The 18,924-nt window shown below is 46.8% G+C and overlaps 2 long non-coding RNA genes across 2 annotated transcripts in view; one reads left to right on the top strand and one right to left on the bottom strand.

Moving 5' to 3' along the window:
- LOC128340295 (uncharacterized) overlaps positions 1–2,380 on the top strand; it is a 16,651-nt gene extending 14,271 nt beyond the window's left edge. The window contains exon 3 of the long non-coding RNA XR_008313576.1: positions 1,528–2,380. This is a non-coding gene — a long non-coding RNA (uncharacterized LOC128340295). The remainder of the gene's footprint in view (positions 1–1,527) is intronic.
- Positions 1–16,083, bottom strand: part of LOC128340294 (uncharacterized) — a 17,170-nt gene extending 1,087 nt beyond the window's left edge. Inside the window, exons 1-2 of the long non-coding RNA XR_008313575.1 lie at positions 15,949–16,083; positions 12,489–12,559 (exon numbers count right to left, since the gene is read on the bottom strand). This is a non-coding gene — a long non-coding RNA (uncharacterized LOC128340294). The remainder of the gene's footprint in view (positions 1–12,488; positions 12,560–15,948) is intronic.
- Positions 16,084–18,924: the final 2,841 nt, after the last annotated feature.

Consider the following 18,924-nt stretch of genomic DNA (forward strand, 5'->3'; position numbering starts at 1 on the left):
CAACCTCAAAAAACAGCAACTTTTTAACGCTGGATATACAACGCTATAGCACTATATCGCAGCGATTAAATTCATAACAAGGCATCGGAAAGATGAACGGCACCCTGCTGTCAGTGTAGGGACTGTGGTGTCACAACACAGGAAGTGCGGAAGCACACTTCAGAGATACGTCATGACCCCATTGCAAGGTCTAATCTGGAAAGTGCCCTGCTGCAGTGCAGACTGAGCCCTTTTGAAGAGGTGAGTGACTTCTGGCCCCACCCTTACCCTGGACTGCTGAAGAGTTTTAAATGCTTGACTACATAGTGCTTGACTACATAGACACTGGTTGTGACCATAAGTGGGCAACTGGTGATTGGGCTAGTGTGGTGGTGTCTTTGTCGTCCAAACATGATGAGGAAGGCAAGGGAGAGTTCTTGGGTCACAATGAGAGGTCAGGGAGCAACTAGGTCCCCCATGTCCTGTGGTATAGATCTCTCCAACCCTATCTCATATGATTCTAGTGATGTGCATGGAACCGCAGAGGTGCGGTTCGACACTTCAGCAGGGGTCTCTCTTTAAGGGCAGAGAGGCTGCACTTACCCCTCCCGCTGCTTTCCACCTGTCAGTGCTCCATTTTTAAAAAATGTTTTCGGGGCAGTAGCGTTCCTCCCTGCCACCCCTGCCCCTGTTGTTGGCCAGAAATACCAGAAGTCCGGGCTGCGTGAGCGGGGCAGGAGGGGTAAGTGCAACCCCCTCACCCTTAAACGGAGACCCCCCGCTGGCATTGAACTGTGAACTGGCACCAGCACAAACTGGTTCGCAGGCTTCTTGCATGGCTTGCGGACTGGTTCAGGCACATCCCTATGTGATTCCTCTGATTCTGTCCAAGTCAGAGAAGGGTCAGTTTCAAGTGTCATGACAGTCATCAGGTCAGAACCTGAGACAGCAATGGAGCTAGAGTGCCCCAAGGAAGCTCCCTCAGGGCCTAGGCTCCCTGGGGCAGCACCTCCTGAAATCTGAGCCCATGCTCCCCAATGTCTGCATGCCAGCACTGACAACAAGCTTAGCTGGAGCCGGTAGAACATAAAAGACTCTAGAAGGCTGCCCTGGCCCCTATAAAGTTTCTGCTCTCCAAGTAGGGAGGCATAGTCCAGGAGGCGTAGCCTGGGCTCGATCTGCTTCTGATTGGTATTGAATCAATTGGCTCTGAGGCAGGGGCGTAGCTATAATTGAGCGAAAGGGTTCAAAGAACACGAGCCCTCAGGAGCTGGGGGCCCATGTTCTTTGAACCCTTTCGCTCAATTATGCCTCTAGCTCCACCTCTCCCTATTTTCTTCATTATCTCCCTCACTCTGGGGGGCCGCCAGAGAGAGGGATGAACATGGGCCCCCTCTCCCCTAGCTACACCCCTGCTCTGAGGTCCTGCTGTGGGCCACCTCTGCCTCATGGGCAATCAGGACATGGTATATTTTGTTGCTCTCTCAAGAGTGAGCTTCTTCTGGTTGGACAGTACCCATTCTACGTTGTCTTAATGGTGACTTACAGGGGAAATATATCAGAATGAAGGCATGAAGGAAATCTCTATGGCAACTGAAATCAAAGATGACAAGACTGATTTGGTGACAGCTGAAGCATCCTGACAGTTATGAAGGATGAGAATCCAAATTGGAAGTAGTAACTCAGGAGGACGTACATGAAACCAATTTGAAATCAATGTTCTCAGGGTCAGTCCATCACGCTTTGAGCTTCTCATGTTACACAAGACACTCATTTCGCTTGTCAAGCAATCATGAGAAGATTAACAAGAGCTGATGATCATTGCCCAAGAGATGAAATACCACCTGTGTATGAAATTTCATGTTCATCTGATAAAACATACTTTAGACTGACTGGCAGAACATTAAAAGAAAATGCAACTGCTGCTCCAGGCTCAACTCATCTTGACTAAAATACATGAAAGGCAAGCGTTGATAAACAAAACATTAAGACGGTATTTGTGTAGAGGGGGAAAATGCTCTAGGGTTTGATTGTGCTCCAAATAAAATGATTCTGTCAGAAGCATGGCCGGGCCAAGCCCTCCTCTTCCCTTTTGACTTTAGCACCTGTTTCTTTAGGGTATCCCTGAAGCAGGGAGGGCTCCAGACAGATATCCTGGATTAATACTCTGGCAGGCTTACCTTCAGCTGACACCACCAGTCTCAGTGCACTGACTTTGGGGTTTAGAGAAGGGCCCATGGATGACTATAAAAGTGTGAACTCGGCTGCTCTGTTCTACAACAGCATAGAAAAACTTTCTACCTATAAATCACGGGTCAAGGAAAGAGAAGGAGAAGGAGAAGATCACCTTGGTACTACCTAACAGGAAGTTACTAGATTACAAGACAACCATATCAAACCTTGAAATGGAGATCAGCAACTAGTAGCCCCAGGGCTAAATCCAGCCCATGGATGGATGTGTTGTTGCCAATCCAGAGGAAAGAGAAGTATGTGTAAGGAGTGAAAGCTATGGGAAAGAGACCTCCCATTCACTGTTCCCTCTAACAGGGATTCTTCCCAGACGTTGTTGACTACAACTCCCAGAATCCCCAAACAAAAGCCATTGCAGCTGGGGATTATGGGAGTTTTAGACAACAACATCTTGGAATTCCTGTTAAAGGGAAAACTTCTCCCAATAGTCCACTTCAGGGTGTAATGTCTTCATCTCATCATCAGTGTTGCATTTTGGAATATGTATTGAATCCATTGTAAGAGATGACATAAAGAGCCGCATTTTTCATTTTTGCATATTGCAATGGTGAGAACTAGAACAAGAAGTGTATCTTGTGAAGAGAAATCTGTTGTCTGTTCTGAGTACTTGCTGTCAAAAGGAGGTACCTCTATCATTAGACCAAGTAATACCTCAGAAACCTCCAGAAACACTAAAGTTATTTGAATAATGAAAGGTATGAACAATGTTTAAAATGGTTGGAATCCAGTATGGAAGTCTGCTTTTCCACAACTCCACCAAATTTTGGGGGGAATTTGTGATAGTTGTGGGCTTCCAAAATTGGTGATCCTACCTTTGCTGACCAATTCTGAAGTGGGTGAGGGAGAGTGGGAGCTCATCATCCCTCAGAAACAGCATTCAGGCCTGAGGCCAAGCCATGGAGCTCTGTACTGCATTTTTTAATTAGATGGAGCTCTGTGCACAGGAGTGGCCCTTCCATGAGGTAAGGTGAGGTAAGGTGATTGCCTTAAGCAGCAGATTTTCAACATGTATGGCCTCACAGTTCGTATAACTTCTTAATTTTATCTGAGTCACAAGCTCGTTCCAGCATGTGACTGTAGGCTGGGCTTGTTTTTTAATCAGTTGAAATAAGTTATAGTATATTGTTCATCTAGAGTGAGTGATGCAGTTGAAATTAAGAAGTCATATAAGCTGTGATCTACCTTCCTTCCAAACTATCAGCGATTAGGGATGTGCAAACCGGTCCGGCGGTTTGGTCCAGAGGTTCGGGGCTTCGGGATTGCACCGAACCCCACCCCCCGGTTCAGTGCAGACCGGAACTGAACCGCCAGACAGGTCCACATTTATTTTATTTTGTTTTAATTATTAAAATTAGTGATAAATACCTGTAGCCCCTTCAGGGGGCTTGCTGTAGGCCACGGGGGGGGGGTTCCGCAAGGGTTCCCCCTCCCCCCACGGCCTCCCTCATCACCTCCATGGCCAGATAAATGTAGTATTTTTGGCCCTTTGGGGCCTCCGTAAAGGCAAGCGGTGGGTATTTTGGCCACCGCCGTGCATGCACAAATGCCCTCTGTGAGGCCTGGTGGCAAAAATGGCCATTGCTCGTCTTACGGAGGCCCAAAAGGGTCCAAAATACTACATTTACCCGGCCATGGTGGTGATGAGGGAGGCCAGTGGGGGGAGGGGGAACCTGCGTGGACCCCCCCCCAGCCTACAGCAAGTCCCCCGAAGGGGCTACAGGTATTTATCACTAATTTTAAATTTTTAAAAATAAATTTGTGGACCCCCCTGGACTGGACCGGACCGGGGGGGTTCAATGGGGGCCGGACCGAACTGGCCCGGTTCCGTTTGAGGCCGATCCGGCCTCGAACTGAACTGGGCCAGATGGTTCTGTGCACACCCCTATCAGCGATGTCAGCTTCGGAGCACCCACACAATTTATGCTGTTCTGTCTAATGCGGATCTCTGGAGGCCAGGACTCATCTTTCCAGCATCCAGGAATCCCACAACACACTGCATGACAAGTGTGGTGCATTGGGAGATTCCCCTGGAAGTCGTGTGCTCTAGGCACCTGACTTTGTGTATGCTTGGGCTGCATGCATACTCATGATCCCAAACCTAGGATAAATTCCTGGGCTTGCAGGGAACGCAGTGCCAGGATCACCTGCCATCCCAGTGCTGAACACAAGCAGCCAAACCCGGGCAGAACTCACAATGCTCAAAGGAGGAGAACCTGTGAAATGGGCATGCTGTGCATGAGAAGAACAACAACAAACACTCCAAATAGCAATAGCAATAGCACTTACATTTATATACCGCTCTATAGCTGGAAGCTCTCTAAGCAGTTTACAATAATTTAGCATATTGCCCCCAACATTCTGGGTACTCATTTTACCGACCTCGGAAGGATGGAAGGCTGAGTCAACCTTGAGCCCCTGATCAGGATCGAACTTGTAACCTTCTGGTTACAGGGCGGCAGTCTTTTTACCACTGCGCCACCAGGGGCTGTGGTAAATCAAGGGCCTTGACTTTTACCCAGTGCCTGGCCAGACCACTGTGCAAGGCAGTGAACCGATTCTCACGAGCGAGCAAAACTGGGCTAAGGGAGCCCAGCCTGGTTTTGCTCACACATGAGAACCACCAGGCTGGAGGGCGAGCCTGGTGGCTCCACAGCGGCAAGCCCGCCTATGAAGCCACCCCTTTAAATGAGGTTAACAGAGCGAGCGCTGAAGCCTTAACCTTTAAGAGCTCTGGAGCTTTAACCACATTAAATTGATCGTCTGCTCACAGTTGCGGTGGGCACACTCGGTGGGGGGAGGGGGGGTCCCAGTCATGTACCACACACTCACGTAGTGCATTACTGGGGCTTGTGGGGGGGAGTGGGGTGCTGCACGGTGGCGCTTCCCTGTGCCCAATGCTCAGAACTGCTGGGCAAGGGAGCGCTGGAGTCAAGCCACCGCACGGCTGGGCGGGCAATCCACCCGCCCAGTGACAGGTAAGTGATCATCTGCGGGGAGAGTGGGTCAAAGAGAGGAGAGCTGGTCTTGTGGCAGCAAGCATGACTTGTCCCCATAGCTAAGCAGGGTCTGCCCTGGTTGCATATGAATGGGAGACCAGAAGTGTGAGCACTGCAAGATATTCCCCTCAGGGGATGGAGCTGCTCTGGGAAGAGCAGAAGTTTCCAAGTTCCCTCCCTGGCTTCTCCAAGACAGGGCTGAGAGAGATTCCCGCCTGCAATTTTGGAGAAGCCACTGCCAGTCTGTGAAGACAATACTGAGCTAGATAGACCTGTGGTCTGACTCAGTATATGGCAGCTTCCTATGTTCCTATGTTCCCCACAAACCTCCTTTCAGCGCTTCATACTTGTGTGAAGCACCTCAGTGAGACACAGAAGGCAAGATTAGCTTCATAATAGGGTTACTTGGATAAGTTAGTTGACTCTAACACTCTTCTCATGACCAAGTGAAAAGGGCTACCCTCTTTTGCGGGGAGGAAGGCCAGTAGCACTTACCTCCCTGTAGAGGATCCTCTCTTGATCCCTGGAAGCGGCTCTTCTGCTGTCCACCCACGGCTTGCCTGGCAGCTCCAGGGGCCGGGTGAAGGGAAGCAGTGCCGCACGATGCACCAGTAATGCACCGCATATGTGCGCGGTGCATTTCTGGGACCCCGGCTCTCCCTGCAAGCAGCCGCAGTGGACACATGGCCAGAAAAACAAGATTAACAGCACTCACGCCATTAACCTTGTTTAAGGGGGTGGTGACATAGGTGGGCTTGCTGCCGTGGAGAGCAGTCAGCATCAGATGCAGAAGAACCCAACAAAAAAGGAAGAAGGGCTTCGGAAGTAAGAGAAAAAGAGCTGGTCACTTTAAGAACCCAGGAGGCCTTGAAGCTGAAGGAGGAAGAGGCTAGTTTCTGTGCCCAGTTCCCGGTAGGCAGTGCCTAAGTCAAAGTAGCAGCAATTGTGGGTGCAGTGGAGAAGGGTCTGAAGCTGTCAAGCATTAATCAAGCTTTGTAGGAAGAACAGACAAGAGAAAGCTGCATTAACAAGATTCAGACCCAAGCTTTGTGTGTCAAACCAGGATGGAACTGGGGCAGAACAGGAACAATTGCCTGGAAGAGGATTTTTGTATTGTAAAAGGCTTAGAGGTAGGAAAGGGTAATTGGTCCGAGACATAGCTTAGGGCAGGGCTGCATGATTTTGGCCCCCCAGCTCTTGCTGGACTGCAACTCCCATCATCCCCAATGGGATTACAATGGGAATTGTAATCCAACAACAACTGGGCTAGGGAGAAGGACTCATACCAGTTTATTTATTTTATTTTTATTTAATACATTTATATACTGCCCCAAACCAGAGAGTTCACACTCTCAGCAGGAGCCACAAGTTCTGGTCCCAGTGTGAAACAGAAATGTCAGGTGCCCTGCCACGTTTCCCTCTGCCACCTGACATCTGCCACCCAACTTCAAATATTGGTTACAAATGTTGGGTGGCAGAGGGAAGTGCTGCTTGGCCACTCAATATTTTCACAACGTGCTGGGACTAGACCTGGTAGCTTGCACTGGATGCATACACATTCCAGTTGGTTGTGGCCTGATTATCTCAAAGTCCTAGTAGTTATTTTGAGTAGGGCTGTGTAAGATGTGTTGATTTTGAGAGACACCCCACCTCCCCAAAACCTTAATCCTCCCTTGTTCACTTCTTTCACTGTAGATCACATGTTCACTGTTCAATTGGTGCTTCAGCACTTTTCTTTTTTTTTGAGCTCTTAAAAAACACCACCACCAGACTTCTTCCAGACTGATATTGCAATACTACACAGCCATTCAAATTTGGCTCTGTGACAATGTTAATAAACCAATCCAGAGTGATGGCAATGCTTTCTGCCCTCACTCTGAATGGGTAGCCACTTAGTCAAATGGATTTTGTTATGTAACGACATCAGAAAGCCAATTTATAGTGAGGGCAATAACTGACATACCACACAGGGGTACATTATCCCAGTAGCATTGCATGTACTCAGGTTGGTCAACTTATGTACATTGCACAAATGGAACAATTGTGCAAATGATGTCACACTGTCAATTGGAAATTGACAATTGGAAATAATGGACTTACTGTTGTCTAACATTGCACAACTTGCGTACATGCAACACTACTGAGCTGACATACCCTACACAGCATGTCAGCCAGTTTCTAGCTCTCATTTGGAGTGGGCAAATACTTTGCTCTGGTTCATAATCACATGAAATATTGCTTTTAAAAAATGTGTGCTTTCTGGGGATAATGAAAGCATTGGTGAAAAGTATCCTTGTTCACGCTTCCCTTTGGACTAATTTCAGATTTCTGAAAAGCAATATCAGCAAAAAAGCTTACCCTGTAGGTATCTAATTAGCCTGATTATCTTGCTGTTCCCTCAAGATAATAATGCAATAAACAATATATTGTTTACACACACACTAGCCAGTTTGGAGGGTTAATTAGAGTGCTTGTGGAATACTCTGAAGATAAAATGGGCCATTAATTAGGCAGCAGGTGTCACCACTGTAATATAAGATATGATACTAAAATACCATAAATACTACTTTGGGACTTGCTTTTGCGTGAAAAGGTGTAAACTCAGTGCTCTAGAATGTGTGTGGGGTTTTTGGAGAGAGGAAATGTATGCTTGTTAATTTTGAAATCTTTGGTGTATTGTCAGAAGAGGGTCGCATGCTAAGAAATGGAAGTTTTACAGACTTCCATTATCTCAGCAGAAGAAGATAAATTGTCTCTGCAGAAGGAGGAAGAAGGTAGTGATGCTCATCAATCCTCTGGCATTGTACAGCAAAACATTTTCACACACTGTTTGCACAGACACTACGTCAGATTTCATATCCGTGGTCACTTCTGGGTAACCACTTCTGTTTTTCCCCCGTGTACATTTTGAGCTCCAAATTTACACTGTCATGTGCTTTCTTATACATCTGTTGTTTCCTCTATGTATTTTCGATCTTCACATCCACTTTGGTTTTCATTTCTTCATTTTTTAATTTGGGGGGTGGAGTGGGGTATGGTTAGGATTTCAGATTTATTTCCATGATTTCAGGCCCCTATGCCCCAAGCATTAGTTTTGTATCACTGAGGCTGTTCACACACACAGCAAAGACTGGGCTTGGTTGTGCCTGTGAACTGCTGGGAGCTGCACAGCACCTGGTGTTGATGCCACAGCAAACCGTGTAGGGAGCCCTGGTGGTTACCAAAGGTTAAGGGCATGAGGGTGCTCTTACCCCTGGCTAACTGATTGTGTGTCAATGCCACATGGCTCAGCACAACATCTAAATACAGGTAGCCTCCCGGTCTCTCCTGGGAGGCTCCCCAATATGCACCACACACTCATGTGATGCATGACAGGAGTTCTGGGGGCCTCCTGGACCCCAAACTTCCATGCTGCTGGGAGCAGCCAAGAGTCCTCTGGGTAGGTGAGCCACTGCCCAGCAATGGCAGGGCGATCATCTGTGGGGGAGATAAGCGTTTTGAGGCTTCCTCTCCTCACCCCCTTTCAGCCCCTTCTCCTGATTGTGAGAAAGGGTCCATTGTCTTTTAAATTGTTGCCAGCCACTTTAAGAGCCCTGCTGGGCTGGGAAGTTAGAGATGTATTTTAAAAATAGAGAATACATCCCAAAGCCATAAATGTATGTAGATCTTCAAGGTGTGTTTAAACTAGTGTATAGATTCCCAGGGAGTTGCATTGCCATATCTTCTCCTCATCGAGCTTGACGATATCATGAGCAGCTGTGGAACTGAAGTCCTTCCCAATTCCAAAGACCACCCACACTTGTTCAGTGGGGATCTGTAGAAATAATGAAATGGCAAGGACGGTAATATCAGAATGGATGTGTGGAGCATTATTCTGGAGCCTGCTTCTTTATGGCTGCATGGAGCAATTACTCATGTCCATACCTGCCAACATGTCCCTTCATTCGTCTGAATGGGAAAGTAGGAACATGTTGGCAGGTGTGCTTGTCACCAGCTGAAATAATTGGCTCTGAAATCATGCTATTCAGGTATGTGTTGAGCTAATCTCTGGCACAGAGTTGGGTAGTTCTATTCAATTTTCACTCATTTTTAAGAAGCCATGCTAGATGGTCTGCAACTGTGTTGATGAAATCACTCTATGGCTGGGTTCAGACATAACATGAAACCATAGTTTGTTCTAGTCATAGGCCCCATTTGCACATAATGGGAAAGTGGAGTTGAAGGGGCCTAAGGTTGAATTTTTAGCATGCCCAAATGCATGCAACTGTGGTTCAGTCACAAAAGCTACCTGAGGTTTCCCTCCCAAAACTCAATGTTGTACCTTTGGTTTGTAGTAGGTTTTGCCACTCCTACCTGAGGTTTCAGGCTGCCAGCATTATGTCTGAATGCTGAACTGTTGTGCCATTTTTGGAAGGGTGGTATAGAAATTGAATTATTATTTAATAATAATAATAATAATAATAATAATAATAATAAATAATACTGAGCTCTAATTGTAGTTGAGGGAGGAAGCTCCTCCCTCGTTCTGACTGTGATTGGCTGCCGGCGCTGTCCTTCATTCCAGAAGGAAGCTCCCACATCCAGTTCCTCCTCCTCTCTGCAGTCTCCCTGACTGCAGAGAGGGTACTCTTGGTTACATCCAAATGCAGACAGGTAACCACGTGGGGTGGGGGTGAGGGGGTAGAACCGTGGGTCCACTGGATCCACAATTCTGTGTTATGTGCAAATGCGACCATAGTAAAGAACCTGCACCAATTTGTGAGCTCCCAAAACTACAGTTGACAAACTGTGATTTAGAGCTGCTGGTGTGCTCTTGTTTCCCATCTGCTCAGAATTTTGCTCCATATCTTCAAAAGTTCACTTCCATCTCTATGGTACAGCAGCCTCTTGATGCAGAGCAATGGCTCTAACTGTGGTTTATCAATGGTGTGTGACTTCAGACAAATGCAAACCATAGTTAGCACGAAGTATAATCTGCAAATCAGCTTCAAACCATAATTTCATATCCTGATTTGTTGTCACTCTAGGATTCAGATGACCAAAAGCCAATGGTCTAGCTCAGGGATTCTCAACATTGGGTCCCCAGATGTTATTGGACTTCAACTCCCATAATCCCCAACCAAAGGCAACTGGGGCTGGGGATTATGGGAGTTGAAGTCCAACATCTGGGGACCCAACGTTGAGAATCCCTGCAAAAGCATGATTTAATATTGTAGAATTAATTAGAAGTCACAAAAATGTAAGCCTGCACTGTGAGAAAGGGATGTTCTGTCACACTGCCTTTCAAATTTTTCAGCTGGTTCACACAACCATTAAAATCATGGTAGGAGGTGGGCTACTCAGTTTTTCATGTTATCAGAACTCATGCATTTCCCTCCAGCCCAGGCTGCTCCCAGAAGGGCTACCCAGCTTTTGTACTCAGGTTTTGGATGGAGGAGAGGAGAGCCCTCCTACCCTGATTGTGCCTGGACTATTGGCACATGCCCTGCCCACACCTGCATGGCAACCAGAGACACCTACATCCAGAGCAGCTGTCAACAAAGGGTGCAGTAGCCTCCAAAGTACACTCTGTGTTTCTGAAGGCAAAGCAGCTTCAGCAGGAATGCAACCACCTCCTGCCCTGCTCCTTCATGGCCAATGGGAGGGCAGCCACAGACAACATGAGTCTTTTCCAGTCTGTTGGCAGCACAAAGCATGTTGGGAAGGCATGAGGGGTGGTGCTTGCAGCTGCCGGTTCCAGCCATGGAGTCACTGACAGTCATGCATGTGTGTTGGATTTGTGGGGCACAGCTGAGATGTTGTTCATTTGCTGCTGATGCGGTAGCAGTTCTCCTGGCTTCCTTCCCATCTCCAAACGGTCGGGTGATCAGCCCTCTTATATAAAGAGCTATGAGAGAATACTGCACAGAACTTTGCTCATAGTTTAGTGGAAATGAGCTTCAAAGAATGGCCTCAATAAGCAAAATGGCATGTCTCACTATTCTAGCAACCTCCACGAGATGAAGTGCTTCAGTGTCAAAGTGTTTACATGCTTCTTCAGTATTGTTTCTGAAAGTCACAAGCATGTCCTCCTCTTGAGGTTGAGGGCCAAAATATGTGACGTTAAATGCATCAATGGCTCAGATGGACTTAACATTTCTTTGGTCAATAGTGGCTGTGGAGTAGGGATATGCACGAAACATGATTTGGAATCCAAATCATGGCACATCCTTTTAAAAGGGAGGGATTACACATCCTCTTTAACATGGAGAGTGGGTCCATACCTGCTCTGTCACCACTTCTGTAATCACACAGCTCCCCCCAGGTATCAGTATGTGCCGGTGGTGCTCTCCTCCGGCTGCCCCCGCATGATACCGGCATGCACTTGGCCTCTGTGCGTGTGTGGAGGCCCTGTGAATGCCGGCACCACATGGGGGCAGCTGGGGAGAGTGCCCCTGGTGGGCACTGATAGCTGAGGGGAGTGGCATGATTACAGCAGTGGCAGTGTGAGGCGGCGGAGCAGGTATGGACCCGCTCTACTCCATGTTAAAGGGGATGTGTAATCCCTCCCTTTTAAAGGGCTGTGCTGCAATCAGGACTCCGAATCGTGTTTTGTGCACATCCCTGTGGAAAACCCCAATCTGGTTTGGGACCACAGTGTAGGGGAAGGGGATCTTTGCCTGCAACATGGTACTGATCTCAACCAGGCCCCCTACAGTTTCTGTTTGTTCCTGGAGGGTACCAGTGGAAACATCTCCCCTGGGCCAAACAGCAGTCTCATGGGGCCCCGTCCAGATCAAGACCACTGCAGACCCAAAGGTTCTCCATGCCATGGTGCCAGTCTGCCACTGGTTAAAGAAATACTAAACCTTTCAGGGTCATTGATGCATTTAATATCACACGCATTTTGCCTTGTACACAGGAACCATCACAACCAATTTATCTTTGAGATGTGTGGTTTGCCCCTGGTATCAGTACCCAGTTCTTGGAGGCAAGCGTCATATATTTTCCTGAGACAGCCCAGATACATTATCTACATCTTGTTCTTCGTATTCTATATGTGATAAGAACTGAGCAAAAGCAATGCCATGTGAAGTTCCATTACTATGGTGTTTTTATGTTTGTTTGTATTTTGTTTAGAAAGTCTGGCCTTGGGGCTGACACATCTGCAGAATTTTGTAAGGCATTTTGAAATGATAAACTGCAGCAATAGCCACTAAATCACTACTGGATTCCCTCAAACTTTCTCAATAGATAGTTAAGGTTGAACAACGATGCCTTTACCTTTTTTCACTTAGATCAGAGGTTTACCAGGATTTGCTGAATACAGTAGTAGGCCTAGCTCTTCCCTGTACCTGTTGGTGGAAGGTGCAGTTTTGTTATTCAAGGCTGAATAGGATGTTACAATGGCTTCAATTTCTGTTTGGTTAATTAAACTCAATTGAGTTGAAGTTTATGTCAAACAGCAAAGCACCAAATGTTGAAGGCACAACATATATGCATATCACAACATATGCATATTCAGCGCCATCAGCAGGCTGTGTTCCCTGTAACCAGAGCTGAGGGAAGAAGCACCTCCCTCTCTCTGGCTGTGATTGGCTGTGTGGGCTGTCCTTTGTGCAAGAAGGAAGCCTGCACAGCCAGTTCTCCCTCCTGTTTGCAGTCTTCCTGACTGCAGAGAGCCCGCTCTTCATTTTGTCCAAAATCAGACAAGAGAGCAGAGGTGGGGTGGGGAGCAGAACCGCAAGTTGATTGGACCCATGGTTCTGTGTTATGTGTGAATGTGGCCAAAGTAACAATCTTAGAACTGGCAAGACTGCACAACATCTTTTATATTTCTAATTTGTATTCAAACTCATATACTTATATCTCGTATAAGATTGTGTCAGTACATCAACAGAGGCTTTACTTTCAAGTCACTGAGGTGACCGTTTAGAAATAACAAGCTTTTTAAGACTTTCAGCACTTCTACTGGGATACAACCCTCCTGGCTATATATCCTGTGTAATCAACCATACATACCCAGAATTTACATTCGATAGTCAAGCTTGATCTACAGAGGTCATGCCTGGTGTGTAATCCCAATTCCACCCTCGGTCCTGCTCTAGAGCCCCTGACCAGAGATCCTAACAGTCTGTCTTGGGCTTATCCAAGTCCTATCTGAACCTGTCAGTTAACTCCTACTGAATTTTATAGCCATCTGTAAGAGGGCACCTTACTGGCTTCGTCGTCAGAAGCAGTGATGTGGCAGCAGCTCCTCTAAACTCCACTGGAGCCCCCTGCTTGCAACTCGGGCTGGTGATGGCACAGTTGCAGCCAGCACTATGTTGCTATGCATCTTGTGCAAGAGGTTGCCGGTTCGAATCCCCGCTGGTATGTTTCCTAGACTATGGGAAACACCTATATCAGGCAGCAGTGATATAGGAAGATGCTGAAAGGCATCATCTAATACTGTGTGGGAGATGGCAATGGTAAACCCATCCTGTAAAGAAAACCACAGGGCTCTGTGGGAGCCAGGTGTCGAAATCGGCTTGATTACCTTTATTTATTTATTATTATTTAGTTAAGTACTTCACTTAACTAAGTTAGTGAAGTGAAGTACTGTTGGAGTACTTCAAAATGGATTTATTACAATATGTGGATTCATTACAATATGTGGAATTAGTGTGATAATAAAGCTATGCACAGGTTCCATCATTGTGGTTGGTTAGTTCTCAGCAATGTTTGCACCCTTTCCCCTGGTTTTTGAACATGCATGAGCCTTGTGTCCTAAACTTAGAACATAGATACCATGTTCAATAGATATCATACAGAACATAGATATCAGTGAGAAGGAGGAAGTAAGTTCTAAGTAAAAATGCCATCATGTTTATTCATAGCCCAGATGAGGTAACCCACGGTGGTCAGCAACTTTCTTGGTGTGTCAGCAAGCCTAGAGTTAGCAAAAAACCAAATATGCTTAATTGGCAGCTTGAAATTAAGAGATGGGGCCTGATTGACTCTGGGAAGAACTTTTTGAAATGTTGTGGATGAATAATATTTGTGCGTTAGAGGGCTTTTCCAGTGTTATAACCTATCACAGAACAGATAGGTGATGTTGCCAGAGAGGGTGTGCCTGAAATCCTAACACAACTTTTTAGGATGTAACCAATGGCAGAAGACATGAGCATTATTTGTGTAACTGAGGCACAAAAGCTCCTGAGGCTATTCACATGATGGAGAAAAACTGGGGTAAGGGAGCCCAGCTGGGTTTTCCTCTATCATGAGCCCGGTGGTTCAATGGCAGCTAGCCTGCCAAAGTAGCCCTCCCCTTAAACCAGGTTGGCGGAATGTGACAGAACTGGTATTCATGTGGGCAGCCGATTCAGCCGCCCAGGGAGGGCTCGGCGATCGTCTGTGGGGAGAGGTAAATTAACCTGCTCTCCCTGCAGACCCATCCAAACCTCTTCTCATTGATCGTGACAAGAGCTTCCCTGAATATTAACAATCAGGGTCACCACCTTCTACATGGACCTTTGGGTGTTTTGTGGTGGTTGGTATGATATGCTAGTGTTTTAAGAAGATACATGCTGTGGATTGTGAGTTGGCTGTTAGCCAACCTACCCCGGCTAATATCTGTCTTAGTTATGCCTTCATTGCTGTTTTGGATTTGTTGTTGTTTGTCTACTCTGCAAGTGAGACTGCTATACTGGAACTGGTAAACTCTAAATAAACTTTTAAAATTTATTCCTGAATACATTTTAGAAATACGCTGCGCAACATGTGACGTGTGTGGTGGGTGCATGCGCGGAAGTTACTTCTGCTTTTACCAGTCAACAAGGGGGCAGGGGTGGCAGGGAGGAATGCTGCCACCCTGAAAATTTCACTGAAAAATGAAGTGCCGGAGGGGGGAAAGCGGCGGGAGGGCTAAGTACAACCCCCGCCCTTAAAGCGAGACACACACACACCCAGCGTCGGACCGCCAGACCGGGCCACTTGTGAACTGGTATGCAGGCCTCTAACATGGCCTGCGGACTGGTTTGTGCACATCCCTAGAGGGCCCACACAGCCAGGGCGGGAGTAGGGCAAAATGAAAAGCTTTCCAGCAATTTCAGCCACCCAAAAAAACTCAAATTAAAATAAGCACTGATTAAGTAAATAAAAAAGGCTGATGTGGGGGAAAAGCTGTGGGGGATGAGGAAGGGGTGGAGGGGGAAATAAAAGGAAGGGAGGGAGGGAGGACAGTGGAGAGGTGCTGCAGGACTCTGGAGCAGGTGGCGCACAGCAAGAAAAGAGTTAAAAAAGAAAAGCACCTGCTCCAGGAAACAAGGCACACACCACCACCACCCCGAAAACCCCCCCCCCCAGATAAAATGAAAAAAATTGGCAGTGGCTGCTGAGATGAGGACTCTAATGATTAACTCACACAGATTTTAAAGCAGCAGCCAGCCAGGGAAGCCAAAAAGTGGGGGGGGGGAGTGAGAAATGGGGGTTGGAGAAATGGTCCAGAGAGAGGTCTTAGGCCAAAGGGCCTGGGCCCCCTGGCCTGGGGGTGGGGAGAGAGACACTCACTCACTCACTCGGGGGGGGGGCAGCAGCTGAGAACAAATAACACACACACACACACACACACACACACACAGAGTCAGTCACAAGTAACAGGGAAAAGGGGGATTAAAGCAGGAGGGGGAATGAGGGGAGTAGAAAAATAGACAGAAGGGATTGGGGACAAAAGCACAGCCAGGTCTGCCACAGAGACTCTCACCACAACAGCAGCTGCAGCAGGCCAGAAGGAAGCCAAGGAAGACTGCAGCCGGAGTGATTTTGCTAGGCCCGAGGCTTGCCTTTAAACAGGATTTGAAACTCCCTCCTTTTGAAGCCCCCATCTTTGCCCTCCCCCCTGGCCAATAGGGTGCCAGTTCTCAAGGACTGTCACACTGCAGAGCCTACCAGAGAGCCAGACTCATCTAGCCAATCAGGGAAGCAAGAGCCCAGCCAATGAAATCAAGCAACACAAGTCCCACAAAATGAAGGACAACTCTAAAATGGCCTCTGGAACCTTCGAACTGCTTTGAATCAGCTTGAACCAAACCTGGCTCAATCGGTTCATACTCAGACCAGCATTGCCAAAACAATGCCCTGTTTGGTCCAAGTTCGAACCTCCGAACCGAACCGGTTTGAGTTCAAACCTGTCAGTCAGTCAGTCTTTATTGTTACAGTCACTGACCAGAACCAGAAATCAGCAAATAAAAATTTAAAATTAGTATCAATAACAATAAAATAGATATTATAAATTAAATTAAAACAATAAAATTCCCTTATTAATCATCCGCCGACGAGTATTAATGGCAGCAGCACAGTATCTAGCAACTCTAGATGTAACAGCAGACTCTGCGTTGGAGAGCAACAAAGAGCAATAATATTGATCCTGTCAACCTGGAAATTTACATAATAGAGGTGTGATAAAAAGTTCACGAATATCCTTATAAAACAAGCAAAATAGTAAAATGTGTTCAACCTGTTTGCACATCCCTATTGGCAGCCAGTGTAGTTCCTTCAACACAGGAGTAATAAGGTCTTTCCTAAATGACCCAGATATCAACCTGGCTGCCGCATTCTGAACCAACTGCAGTTTCTGGACTATGTACAAAGGCAGCCCTACAACGCATTGTAGTAATCCAGCCAAGAGGCTACCAGCATATGTACCACCATTTTGAGGTTGTTCATTTCAAGAAACAGACGCTTTATCAGCCAAAGCTGATAAAAAGCACCTCTGGCCACCGCCTCAACCTGGGACACCAGGGAGAGGTTCGGATCCAGTAGCACCCCCAGAATGACTTGTTAGACTTCTCGCTGCTCCTTAGCCCTGCCATTCCTGTTACCTAGTTAGTTCTCTCTGATCACCTTCTCCCCTTAGACTGCCTTCTTGGAGTTCACCTTAGTTTGACTTTTTGGCTGTACATCTGTCCCATTCCGCGGCTAGATACCCCAGCTTGGCTCCCTTGCTTTGGAAGGGTCACTGAGGCAATACTGTTTGTTTTGTAGGTTGACAACTAGAGACCTGATCTCGCAGGTAACCACTGAACTCTTCCAGGAATAGGTTGCAAAGCTAAACAAGGTGCTCTTCTGAATAAACATGAAATACAAATGCTCAGAGATATGTAGGGCAGACATGTAGACAGTACGGCAGGCATAACAATGGCTGTTCGGGTTTGTTTGTTTGTTCCTTATTAGCGCAATCATTCTTAGATTTTATTGTGCACACTGAGCACTTGGCATTGTATTACAACTTCTTCCCTGAAAGAGGAAACATCATGTGATTTGACCACCTGGATAAAGAACAATAGCATACAGAGGAAGAGAGCCAACCCCATGAGACTAGAAACCTGTCCTGATGCAAATGGTGATACAGATATGCTGAGCACATAATAAGCAATGGTCAGAGTGTTCATTGTGAGGCAAGTTTCTAGTACTCTTTTTTAAAAAACTAACTCAACTGGCAGCATTTACACAAGTGAGGAACAAGTCTTAAGGTGTGTCTGCTACCCTAGACTCAAGCCTTAAATTGTCTCATTCCAGTCAGGACAGCCATTGCCTAATGGCAAATAAATAAATAAATTCAATGTAACAGAGGTTATATTGGTAACAATGCTATATTTGACACTGGATGTATTTTTAGACATCCCGCCTGCCCCCCCGCCCACATGCAAACCTGTAGTGCAACTTAAGACATCTATTTTGCTTATTTTATTTATGTATTTAAGCATTTATAAAATGCCTTCCTGTTGTTGTTTTTTAAACTACCTAAGGTAGTGTAAAGGTAAAGTGTGCCGTCAAGTCAATTTCGATGCCTGGCACCCACAGAGCCCTGTGGTTGTCTTGTGTAGAATACAGGAGGGGTATCCCACTGCCTCCTCCCGTGCAGTATGAGATTATGCCTTTCAGCATCTTCCTATATCGCTGCTGCCTGATATAGGTGTTCCCCATAGTCTGGGAAACATCCCAGTGAGGATTTGAACTGGCAACCTCTGTCTTGCTAGTCAAGTCATTTCCCCTTTGAGCCATTAGGTGGTTATTGTTTACCTTTGTTATTTATTTGGGGAAGGTAGTGTACAATCCCCAAATAAATAACAAAGGTAAACAACAATACATAAAACCACCACAGAAATTAATAGATCAGCAGGTGTGTGGAACATAGGAACATAGGAAACTGCCATATACTGTGTCAGACCATTGGTCTATCTAGCTCAGTATTGTCTTCACAGACTGGCAGCGGCTTCTCCAAGGTTGCAGGCAGGAATCTCTCTCAGCCCTATCTTGGAGAAGCCAGGGAGGGAACTTGAAACCTTCTGCTCTTCCCAGAGCGGCTTCATCCCCTGAGGGGAATATCTTGCAGTGCTCACACATCAAGTCTCATCAAGGGTAGGTTGAAATCATCAAAACTGCTGCTACCCGGTATCCTACGGAGCCAGCCTAGCACCTGGCCCGGCATACCATGCACCCAGCCCACACCCTCTCCATCCCTGCTGCTCATCAGGGTGTGCAATGATGCAAGGAATGGATTGGGGGGCTGGGCTTTGGGCCTGTGGGATGCTGGGTGGCAATGGCAGTTTAGGTTATTTTTAAAGTCATACTCCCCAGCCCTCTCCACCCACCCCCTCTCCCAGTGAGCACAAAGCCCTTGTGCAGGGCCAGAAGCCCAATGGAACTGAGGAGTTGAAGTTATCCTCTTAAGAGAGCA

Source organism: Hemicordylus capensis, chromosome 1 (assembly GCF_027244095.1).
Source record: "Hemicordylus capensis ecotype Gifberg chromosome 1, rHemCap1.1.pri, whole genome shotgun sequence".
Lineage (NCBI taxonomy): Eukaryota > Metazoa > Chordata > Lepidosauria > Squamata > Cordylidae > Hemicordylus > Hemicordylus capensis.